The following is an 11,918-nucleotide window of genomic DNA, read 5'->3' on the forward strand; positions in this document are numbered from 1 at the left end:
AGTCATGTTGCCGGAGCTTTTGTTGCCACAAAGTACAATCGGATTTTTCAGCACCGTAATAGCCACGCCTTTTGCCAAAACGTCACAAAATTCGGCACAGAGTAAGATCATTGTCTTGAGTCTTTTCTGACTAATTTTCAGTCGGATTCGTCAAAAGGGCACCGTGCAGTACGTGAAAATTAAAATAAAAACAAATTTTTGATTCCACTTGGCGGCGCTGTGTGTATAACAAAATAATAACATTAAGATGTCTTCAGGTCGGGACGTTTTATTTACAGGTGAAGGTTTGGATTTTTAGGAGCATGTGCAGGGGCGTTATTAAGCATTCATTTATTTGTATTAGGTTCATTTTGTCTTCTTATTATTGATATTTGACTGATTCATTAAAAGCAGACAATTATGTTTTAGGTTAATTTTTTACCTGACATGTTTCGGCGAGTCTTTCGCCTTCTTCAGAGTGTCGCATGATGGTGTCTTGAGACCCGTCTTTATCAGCTGATGTTCCATGAGGGTGTGACTTACCTGTCAAAAAAATGAAAAATCAGAGCAGTAAAAGAACAAGCACAACATGAACATTACAAATCAGCAATCACTGACCACTGCAAAAGGGAAAACCACATCATGGACCGGGAGAAGGGCAGGGTCATCCGCACCGAAGAGAACAAACAACAGCGCTGGATCAGAGAGGCCATTGAGATCTGCAAGCGAGGCATAAAAACCATGAACAGAGACAAGGGAGCCTTCATCCTCTCTACCACCTGGAGCAGCATCTTGGCGGAGTGAACGGACAGCGGGGGGCGTGACTTGCCTTCATTCTTGTGACAGGTAAGTCACGCCCTCATGGAACATCAGCTGATAAAGACGGGCCACAAGACACCATCATGTGACACTCTGAAGAAGGCGAAAGACTTTCGTATTGTGACATCCTCAAGGCCTAAACACTCATCCGATCAAAAATAAGTTGGCAGCCGTCTTCAGGGCCTGAATATCCTCAAATGTGAAAAATTTCGAGAAGATGGATCATCTGAATCATTTTGCAGGAACTTTTGTTGCCACGGAGAATAATCAGACTCTGCGGCACCGTAATAGCCACGCCCTTCGAAGGAAAGTCACAAAAATAGGGATAGAGTAAGATCAATGTCTTGAGTCTTTTCTAGCCAATTTTCAATCGGATTCGTTAAAAGGGCACCGTGCAGGACGTCAAAATGTAAAAAATGATATTGATTGGCGCAAGGTGTATAACAGAATATAAACATATAGATGTCTTCAGGTACCGACTCTTGATGTACATGTGAAGTTTTGGATTTTTAGCAGCATGTGCAAGAGAGTTATTAAGCATTTTGTCCATTGCGGCGAAGGAAATCTTAAGTGAAAACTTCGAAGCCCCGCCCCCGTCATATAGTATTGCGGAAACAAAAAATTTTAGCCCCAGTGTTTGTCCCAGGTCTTAAGATGCTACAGACAGAATTTTAAGGCAATCAGATGAAGCCTTTAGGATCAGGGTGCAAAAGAATGACCCCTGTAAACATGCAAAAAAGGGCAAAAGTCGGACTTTCAAAAATTCATAACTCACTTCCTGTTCATATTAGACGTTAAAATATCAAATTTTTCGCCATGCCCGATGAGACTGCCAAGTTTGGTGAATTTTTGTGCATGTTTCGGGGGTCAAAAATGCAATCGAACAATCGGAAAAATAATAATAATAATAATTTCTACAAAAACAACAGGGACTTCGCAGCGGTCGCTGCTCAGGCCCTAATAATAATAATAATAATAAAAGTATTAATATTTTCTACAAAAACAATAGGGACCTCGCAGCCGTCGCAGCTCGGGCCCTAATAACAATTTCTAGAAAAACAATAGGGACCTCGCAGCGGTCACTGCTCGGGCCCGAATAATAATAATAATAATAATTTCCACAAAAACAATGGGGACCTCGTAGCGGTCGCTGCTCGGGCCCTAATAATAATTTCTACATAAACAATAGGGACCTCGCCGCGGTCGCTGCTCGGGCCCCAATAATAATTTCTACACAAAGTCCATTGTGGTGACCCGCCCCTTTTAAGTAAATTCAAAATGGCCGACTTCCTGTAAAACCTAGCTCATTGCTCCAAGAGACTTTTTTGTAGGTCTTGGTCTTATACATACAGTGAACCCTCGCTACTTCGCGGTTCACCTTTCGCGGGTTCAGTGCTTCGCGGGTATAAAAAATATTCGGGGGCATTGTAGTTTCGCCGAGCGGCACGACGGGGCGCTGGAGCGGTTAGACGGCCGGCGTGCGCCGAAGAAGAGCGTGGGCGAAGAGAAGAGTGGACGAAGAAGAGCACGTTCCCCCGGACACGATCGGTGGCGACGTTTCGCGCGGTTCGGACCGTACCAGAGCTCCGGCCGGCGTGCGTGGCAGTTAAGCCGTAGAGGAGCACCTTCCCCGGGCACGGGCGGTGCCAAGCGGCCCCTAAGTTTAACCGAATGGAAGCTCCGGAGGAGGAGGGCATGCTCGCGTCACAGTAAGCCGAAGAGGAGCACCTTCCCCGGGCACGGGCGGTTCCAAGCGGCCCCTAAGTTTAACCGAATGGAAGCTCCGGAGGAGGAGGGCATGCTCGCGACACAGTAAGCCGAAGAGGAGCACCTTCCCCGGGCACGGGCGGTGCCAAGCGGCCCCTAAGTTTAACCGAATGGAAGCTCCGGGGGAGGAGGGTGGGCGTGTGTCACAGTTAAGCCGAATTGGAGCACCTCTTCCGCCCGGGCACGAGCGGAGCGCGAAGCTGTCAGTTATGAATGAATAAATGAATAAATAAATAAATAAATAAAGAATGGCACCTTTCATTTCACAGGGCACACCAGACGGCGTACCAGCAGGTAAAAGTCTGAGTAATTAAATAAATACAAAAAGAATGGCTTGGGAATAAAAAAATAATACGTTTTAATAATAATTTGTTTTTTTTGTTATAACATGAATTTCACTCTCTCTCTCCCCGTATATATATATATATATATATATATATTTATATATTTATTATATATATTGTATTTTTTTTTAAGCATTTTTGAAGGTGCGCCGCTACTTCGCGGATTTTCAGTTTTCGCGGGTGGTCTCGGTCCCCATTAACCGCGATAACCGAGGGTTCACTGTACTCCATAAAATTTACAAAAAGCGAGGTGAAACACTCAACCAGGGCTGCTCTGCATGTTGTGCTGGGCCACCTGGAACAACAGCGGAGCTATGCAAGGATGCTCTTTGTGGACTTCAGCTCGGCATTCAACACGATCATCCCAGACATCCTCGTCGCCAAACTGGACACTCTCGGCCTCCCTGCCCTCACACGCATCTGGATTAAGGACTTTCTGACCAACAGACCCCAGACTGTGTTGCTCGGCCCCTACACGTCCTCCACCCTCATGCTGAGCACCGGTTCCCCCCAAGGATGCGTGCTGAGCCCTCTCCTGTACGCCCTCTACACCTACGACTGCAGCCCGGCCCACGGCAACAACACCATCGTCAAGTTTGCTGACGACACGACAGTGGTCGGTCTGATCTCGGAAGGTGACGAGACAGCCTATAGAGAGGAGGTAGGGAGACTGACAACTTGGTGCAAGGACAACAGACTGCACCTTAACTCTGCTAAAACAAAGGAGATTGTCGTCGACTTCAGGAGGAACAAGACGCTGCCGCCCCCCCTCTGCATCGAAGGCGTGTGTGTGGAGAGGGTCCACACGTTCAAGTTCCTGGGAGTACAGATCTCCGATGACCTTTCTTGGAGTCACAACACCACAGCAGTGGTAAAGAAGGTCCGCCAACGTCTGCACTTCCTGAGAGTCCTCAGGAAATTCAACCTGGACAGGAAGCTGCTGCTGGCCTTCTACCACTCGTCCATCGAGAGCCTGCTGACGTACTGTGTCTCCACCTGGTACAGCGGCTGCACTGAGGCGGACAGAGTGAGGCTCCAGAGGACAGTCAAAACAGCGCAAAGGATTATTGGCTGCCCTCTCCCCTCGCTGTCGGACATCTACACCGCCCGGTGCCTCAGAAGGGCTCTCAACATCGTCAAAGACAATACCCACCCAAACTCACACCTGTTCGACCTGTTGCCCTCTGGCAGGCGCTACAGATGCATCAAATCAAGGACCAATAGACTGAGAAACAGTTTCTTTCCGAGAGCCATCTCCATACTGAACTCTCACACACACACACGAGACCACCCTAACCTTGCAAAACAGCATTGTGATGTGTTTCTATATGCCCTATTCAGTACTGAATTCCATTGCACTGTCGTATTTATTTATCTAATTTATATATTGTCTGTATTATTGTTGTATTGCACTGGAGAGGGGAGCCCTCTAATCTCGTTGCACACTTGAGTACAATGACAATAAAGGGATTTCTATTTCTATTCTATTCTTTTTTTAACTTTTCTCGAGGGCCATGGCGAGCCATTTCAAAAAAGCTGCACAACTAACGTATAAAATATTGATAAATTTGCTCTGCCTGATGTGTGTGTAAAGTTTCACGAGTTGTCGTTCATATTTAGAACCTCATAATCAGCGTTGTTTTATTGCCGAACAGTGCAATGCCACTCCCACAACTTTTCACGAAAAAGGATGAATTTCGTATTGTGACATCCTCATGGCCGAAACAGTCATCCGAGCATATATGAGGGCGACCTTGTTGAGTTGCACGGAGAAAAACATCCAAGAAAATAACTTGTATTAGCTTTTACCAGTTGGTGGCGCTACTACTACGATGAAAAATAAGTTGGTAGATGTCTTCAGGGCTGAAGTATCCTCAAATGTGTACAACTTCGAGAAGATAGGATCATCTGAGTCATGTTGCCGGAGCTTTTGTTGCCACAAAGTACAATCGGATTTTTCAGCACCGTAATAGCCACGCCTTTTGCCAAAACGTCACAAAATTCGGCACAGAGTAAGATCATTGTCTTGAGTCTTTTCTGACTAATTTTCAGTCGGATTCGTCAAAAGGGCACCGTGCAGTACGTGAAAATTAAAATAAAAACAAATTTTTGATTCCACTTGGCGGCGCTGTGTGTATAACAAAATAATAACATTAAGATGTCTTCAGGTCGGGACGTTTTATTTACAGGTGAAGGTTTGGATTTTTAGGAGCATGTGCAGGGGCGTTATTAAGCATTCATTTATTTGTATTAGGTTCATTTTGTCTTCTTATTATTGATATTTGACTGATTCATTAAAAGCAGACAATTATGTTTTAGGTTAATTTTTTACCTGACATGTTTCGGCGAGTCTTTCGCCTTCTTCAGAGTGTCGCATGATGGTGTCTTGAGACCCGTCTTTATCAGCTGATGTTCCATGAGGGTGTGACTTACCTGTCAAAAAAATGAAAAATCAGAGCAGTAAAAGAACAAGCACAACATGAACATTACAAATCAGCAATCACTGACCACTGCAAAAGGGAAAACCACATCATGGACCGGGAGAAGGGCAGGGTCATCCGCACCGAAGAGAACAAACAACAGCGCTGGATCAGAGAGGCCATTGAGATCTGCAAGCGAGGCATAAAAACCATGAACAGAGACAAGGGAGCCTTCATCCTCTCTACCACCTGGAGCAGCATCTTGGCGGAGTGAACGGACAGCGGGGGGCGTGACTTGCCTTCATTCTTGTGACAGGTAAGTCACGCCCTCATGGAACATCAGCTGATAAAGACGGGCCACAAGACACCATCATGTGACACTCTGAAGAAGGCGAAAGACTTTCGTATTGTGACATCCTCAAGGCCTAAACACTCATCCGATCAAAAATAAGTTGGCAGCCGTCTTCAGGGCCTGAATATCCTCAAATGTGAAAAATTTCGAGAAGATGGATCATCTGAATCATTTTGCAGGAACTTTTGTTGCCACGGAGAATAATCAGACTCTGCGGCACCGTAATAGCCACGCCCTTCGAAGGAAAGTCACAAAAATAGGGATAGAGTAAGATCAATGTCTTGAGTCTTTTCTAGCCAATTTTCAATCGGATTCGTTAAAAGGGCACCGTGCAGGACGTCAAAATGTAAAAAATGATATTGATTGGCGCAAGGTGTATAACAGAATATAAACATATAGATGTCTTCAGGTACCGACTCTTGATGTACATGTGAAGTTTTGGATTTTTAGCAGCATGTGCAAGAGAGTTATTAAGCATTTTGTCCATTGCGGCGAAGGAAATCTTAAGTGAAAACTTCGAAGCCCCGCCCCCGTCATATAGTATTTCGGAAACAAAAAATTTTAGCCCCAGTGTTTGTCCCAGGTCTTAAGATGCTACAGACAGAATTTTAAGGCAATCAGATGAAGCCTTTAGGATCAGGGTGCAAAAGAATGACCCCTGTAAACATGCAAAAAAGGGCAAAAGTCGGACTTTCAAAAATTCATAACTCACTTCCTTTTCATATTAGACGTTAAAATATCAAATTTTTCGCCATGCCCGATGAGACTGCCAAGTTTGGTGAATTTTTGTGCATGTTTCGGGGGTCAAAAATGCAATCGAACAATCGGAAAAATAATAATAATAATAATTTCTACAAAAACAACAGGGACTTCGCAGCGGTCGCTGCTCAGGCCCTAATAATAATAATAATAATAATAATAATAAAAGTATTAATATTTTCTACAAAAACAATAGGGACCTCGCAGTCGTCGCAGCTCGGGCCCTAATAACAATTTTTAGAAAAACAATAGGGACCTCGCAGTGGTCACTGCTCGGGCCCTAATAATAATAATAATAATAATTTCCACAAAAACAATGGGGACCTCGTAGCGGTCGCTGCTCGGGCCCTAATAATAATTTCTACATAAACAATAGGGACCTCGCCGCGGTCGCTGCTCGGGCCCCAATAATAATTTCTACACAAAGTCCATTGTGGTGACCCGCCCCTTTTAAGTAAATTCAAAATGGCCGACTTCCTGTAAAACCTAGCTCATTGCTCCAAGAGACTTTTTTTGTAGGTCTTGGTCTTATACATACAGTGAACCCTCGCTACTTCGCGGTTCACCTTTCGCGGGTTCAGTGCTTCGCGGGTATAAAAAATATTTGGGGGCATTGTAGTTTCGCCGAGCGGCACGACGGGCGCTGGAGCGGTTAGACGGCCGGCGTGCGCCGAAGAAGAGCGTGGGCGAAGAGGAGAGTGGACGAAGAAGAGCACGTTCTCCCGGACACGATCGGTGGCGACGTTTCGCGCGGTTCGGACCGTACCAGAGCTCCGGCCGGCGTGCGTGGCAGTTAAGCCGTAGAGGAGCACCTTCCCCGGGCACGGGCGGTGCCAAGCGGCCCCTAAGTTTAACCGAATGGAAGCTCCGGAGGAGGAGGGCATGCTCGCGTCACAGTAAGCCGAAGAGGAGCACCTTCCCCGGGCACGGGCGGTTCCAAGCGGCCCCTAAGTTTAACCAAATGGAAGCTCCGGAGGAGGAGGGCATGCTCGCGTCACAGTAAGCCGAAGAGGAGCACCTTCGCCGGGCACGGGCGGTTCCAAGCGGCCCCTAAGTTTAACCGAATGGAAGCTCCGGAGGAGGCGGGCATGCTCGCGTCACAGTAAGCCGAAGAGGAGCACCTTCCCCGGGCACGGGCGGTGCCAAGCGGCCCCTAAGTTTAACCGAATGGAAGCTCCGGGGGAGGAGGGCGGGCGTGTGTCACAGTTAAGCCGAATTGGAACACCTCTTCCGCCCGGGCACGAACGGAGCGCGAAGCTGTCAGTTATGAATGAATAAATGAATAAATAAATAAATAAATAAAGAATGCCACCTTTCATTTCACAGGGCACACCGGACGGCGTACCAGCAGGTAATAGTCGGAGTAATTAAATAAATACAAAAAGAATGGCTGGGGAATAAAAAAATAATACGTTTTAATAATAATTTGTTTTTTTTGTTATAACATGAATTTCACTCTCTCTCTCTCTGTATATATATATATAAATATCTATATATATTTATTATATATATTGTATTTTTTTTTAAGCATTTTTGAAGGTGCGCCGCTACTTCGCGGATTTTCAGTTTCCGCGGGTGGTCTCGGTCCCCATTAACCGCGACAACCGAGGGTTCACTGTACTCCATAAAATTTACAAAAAGCGAGGTGAAACACTCAACCAGGGCTGCTCTGCATGTTGTGCTGGGCCACCTGGAACAACAGCGGAGCTATGCAAGGATGCTCTTTGTGGACTACAGCTCGGCATTCAACACGATCATCCCAGACATCCTCGTCGCCAAACTGGACACTCTCGGCCTCCCTGCCCTCACACACATCTGGATTAAGGACTTTCTGACCAACAGACCCCAGACTGTGTTGCTCGGCCCCTACACGTCCTCCACCCTCATGGTGAGCACCGGTTCCCCCCAAGGATGCGTGCTGAGCCCTCTCCTGTACGCCCTCTACACCTACGACTGCAGCCCGGCCCACGGCAACAACACCATCGTCAAGTTTGCTGACGACACGACAGTGGTCGGTCTGATCTCGGAAGGTGACGAGACAGCCTACAGAGAGGAGGTAGGGAGACTGACAACTTGGTGCAAGGACAACAGACTGCACCTTAACTCTGCTAAAACAAAGGAGATTGTCGTCGACTTCAGGAGGAACAAGACGCTGCCGCCCCCCCTCTGCATCGAAGGCGTGTGTGTGGAGAGGGTCCACGCGTTCAAGTTCCTGGGAGTACAGATCTCCGATGACCTTTCTTGGAGTCACAACACCACAGCAGTGGTAAAGAAGGTCCGCCAACGTCTGCACTTCCTGAGAGTCCTCAGGAAATTCAACCTGGACAGGAAGCTGCTGCTGGCCTTCTACCACTCGTCCATCGAGAGCCTGCTGACGTACTGTGTCTCCACCTGGTACAGCGGCTGCACTGAGGCGGACAGAGTGAGGCTCCAGAGGACAGTCAAAACAGCGCAAAGGATTATTGGCTGCCCTCTCCCCTCGCTGTCGGACATCTACACCGCCCGGTGCCTCAGAAGGGCTCTCAACATCGTCAAAGACAATACCCACCCAAACTCACACCTGTTCGACCGGTTGCCCTCTGGCAGGCGCTACAGATGCATCAAATCAAGGACCAATAGACTGAGAAACAGTTTCTTTCCGAGAGCCATCTCCATACTGAACTCTCACACACACACACGAGACCACCCTAACCTTGCAAAACAGCATTGTGATGTGTTTCTATATGCCCTATTCAGTACTGAATTCCATTGCACTGTCTTATTTATTTATCTAATTTATATATTGTCTGTATTATTGTTGTATTGCACTGGAGAGGGGAGCCCTCTAATCTCGTTGCACACTTGAGTACAATGACAATAAAGGGATTTCTATTTCTATTCTATTCTTTTTTTAACTTTTCTCGAGGGCCATGGCGAGCCATTTCAAAAAAGCTGCACAACTAACGTATAAAATATTGATAAATTTGCTCGGCCTGATGTGTGTGTAAAGTTTCACGAGTTGTCGTTCATATTTAGAACCTCATAATCAGCGTTGTTTTATTGCCGAACAGTGCAATGCCACTCCCACAACTTTACACGAAAAAGGACGAATTTCGTATTGTGACATCCTCATGGCCGAAACAGTCATCCGAGCATATATGAGGGCGGCCTTGTTGAGTTGCACGGAGAAAAACATCCAAGAAAATAACTTGTATTAGCTTTTACCAGTTGGTGGCGCTACTACTACGATGAAAAATAAGTTGGTAGATGTCTTCAGGGCTGAAGTATCCTCAAATGTGTACAACTTCGAGAAGATAGGATCATCTGAGTCATGTTGCCGGAGCTTTTGTTGCCACAGAGTACAATCTGACTTTTCAGCACCGTAATAGCCACGCCTTTTGCCAAAACGTCACAAAATTCGGCAGAGAGTAAGATCATTGTCTTGAGTCTTTTCTGACTAATTTTCAGTCGGATTTGTCAAAAGGGCACCGTGCAGGATGTGAAAATTAAAATAAAAACACATTTTTGATTCCACTTGGCGGCGCTGTGTGTATAACAAAATAATAACATTAAGATGTCTTCAGGTCGGGACGTTTTATTTACAGGTGAAGGTTTGGATTTTCAGGAGCATGTGCAGGGGAGTTATTAAGCATTCATTTATTTGTATTAGGTTCATTTTGTCTTCTTATTATTGATATTTGACTGATTCATTAAAAGCAGACAATTATGTTTTAGGTTAATTTTTTACCTGACATGTTTCGGCGAGTCTTTCGCCTTCTTCAGAGTGTCGCATGATGGTGTCTTGAGACCCGTCTTTATCAGCTGATGTTCCATGAGGGTGTGACTTACCTGTCAAAAAAATGAAAAATCAGAGCAGTAAAAGAACAAGCACAACATGAACATTACAAATCAGCAATCACTGACCACTGCAAAAGGGAAAACCACATCATGGACCGGGAGAAGGGCAGGGTCATCCGCACCGAAGAGAACAAACAACAGCGCTGGATCAGAGAGGCCATTGAGATCTGCAAGCGAGGCATAAAAACCATTAACAGAGACAAGGGAGCCTTCATCCTCTCTACCACCTAGAGCAGCATCTTGGCGGAGTGAACGGACAGCGGGGGGTGTGACTTGCCTTCATTCTTGTGACAGGTAAGTCACGCCCTCATGGAACATCAGCTGATAAAGACGGGTCACAAGACACCATCATGTGACACTCTGAAGAAGGCGAAAGACTTTCGTATTGTGACATCCTCAAGGCCTAAACACTCATCCGAGCAAATATAAGGTAGATTTTGTGAACCTGCCCGGAGAAAAACATCAACGAAAATAATTTGTATTTGTTTTAACCAGTTGGTGGCGCTACCACTGCGATCAAAAATAAGTTGGCAGCCGTCTTCAGGGCCTGAATATCCTCAAATGTGAAAAATTTCGAGAAGATGGATCATCTGAATCATTTTGCAGGAACTTTTGTTGCCACGGAGAATAATCAGACTCTGCGGCACCGCAATAGCCACGCCCTTCGAAGGAAAGTCACAAAAATAGGGATAGAGTAAGATCAATGTCTTGAGTCTTTTCTAGCCAATTTTCAATCGGATTCGTTAAAAGGCACCGTGCAGTACGTCAAAATGTAAAAAATGATATTGATTGGCGCAAGGTGTATAACAGAATATAAACATATAGATGTCTTCAGGTACCGACTCTTTATGTACATGTGAAGTTTTGGATTTTTAGCAGCATGTGCAGGAGAGTTATTAAGCATTTTGTCCATTGCGGCGAAGGAAATCTTAAGTGAAAACTTTGAAGCCCCGCCCCGTCATATAGTATTTCGGAAACAAAAGATTTTAGCCCCAGTGTTTGTCCCAGGTCTTAAGATGCTACAGACAGAATTTTAAGGCAATCAGATGAAGCCTTTAGGATCAGGGTGCAAAAGAATGACCCCTGTAAACATGCAAAAAAGGGCAAAAGTCGGACTTTCAAAAATTCGTAACTCACTTCCTGTTCATATTAGACGTTAAAATATCAAATTTCTCGCCATGCCCGATGAGACTGCCAAGTTTGGTGAGTTTTTGTGCATGTTTCGGGGTCAAAAATGCGATCGTACAAATCGGAAAAATAATAATAATAATAATTTCTACAAAAACAACAGGGACTTCGCAGCGGTCGCTGCTCAGGCCCTAATAATAATAATAATAATAATAATAAAAGTAATAATATTTTCTACAAAAACAATAGGGACCTCGCAGCCGTCGCAGCTCGGGCCCTAATAACAATTTCTAGAAAAACAATAGGGACCTCGCAGCGGTCACTGCTCGGGCCCTAATAATAATAATAATAATAATTTCCACAAAAACAATGGGGACCTCGTAGCGGTCGCTGCTCGGGCCCTAATAATAATTTCTACATAAACAATAGGGACCTCGCAGCGGTCGCTGCTCGGGCCCCAATAATAATTTCTACACAAAGTCCATTGTGGTGACCCGCTCCTTTTAAGTAAAT

Source organism: Idiotropiscis lumnitzeri, unplaced genomic scaffold (assembly GCF_059441095.1).
Source record: "Idiotropiscis lumnitzeri isolate Australia: NSW breed Sydney's pygmy pipehorse unplaced genomic scaffold, RoL_Ilum_1.0 HiC_scaffold_82, whole genome shotgun sequence".
In the NCBI taxonomy this organism is placed as follows: Eukaryota; Metazoa; Chordata; class Actinopteri; order Syngnathiformes; family Syngnathidae; genus Idiotropiscis; species Idiotropiscis lumnitzeri.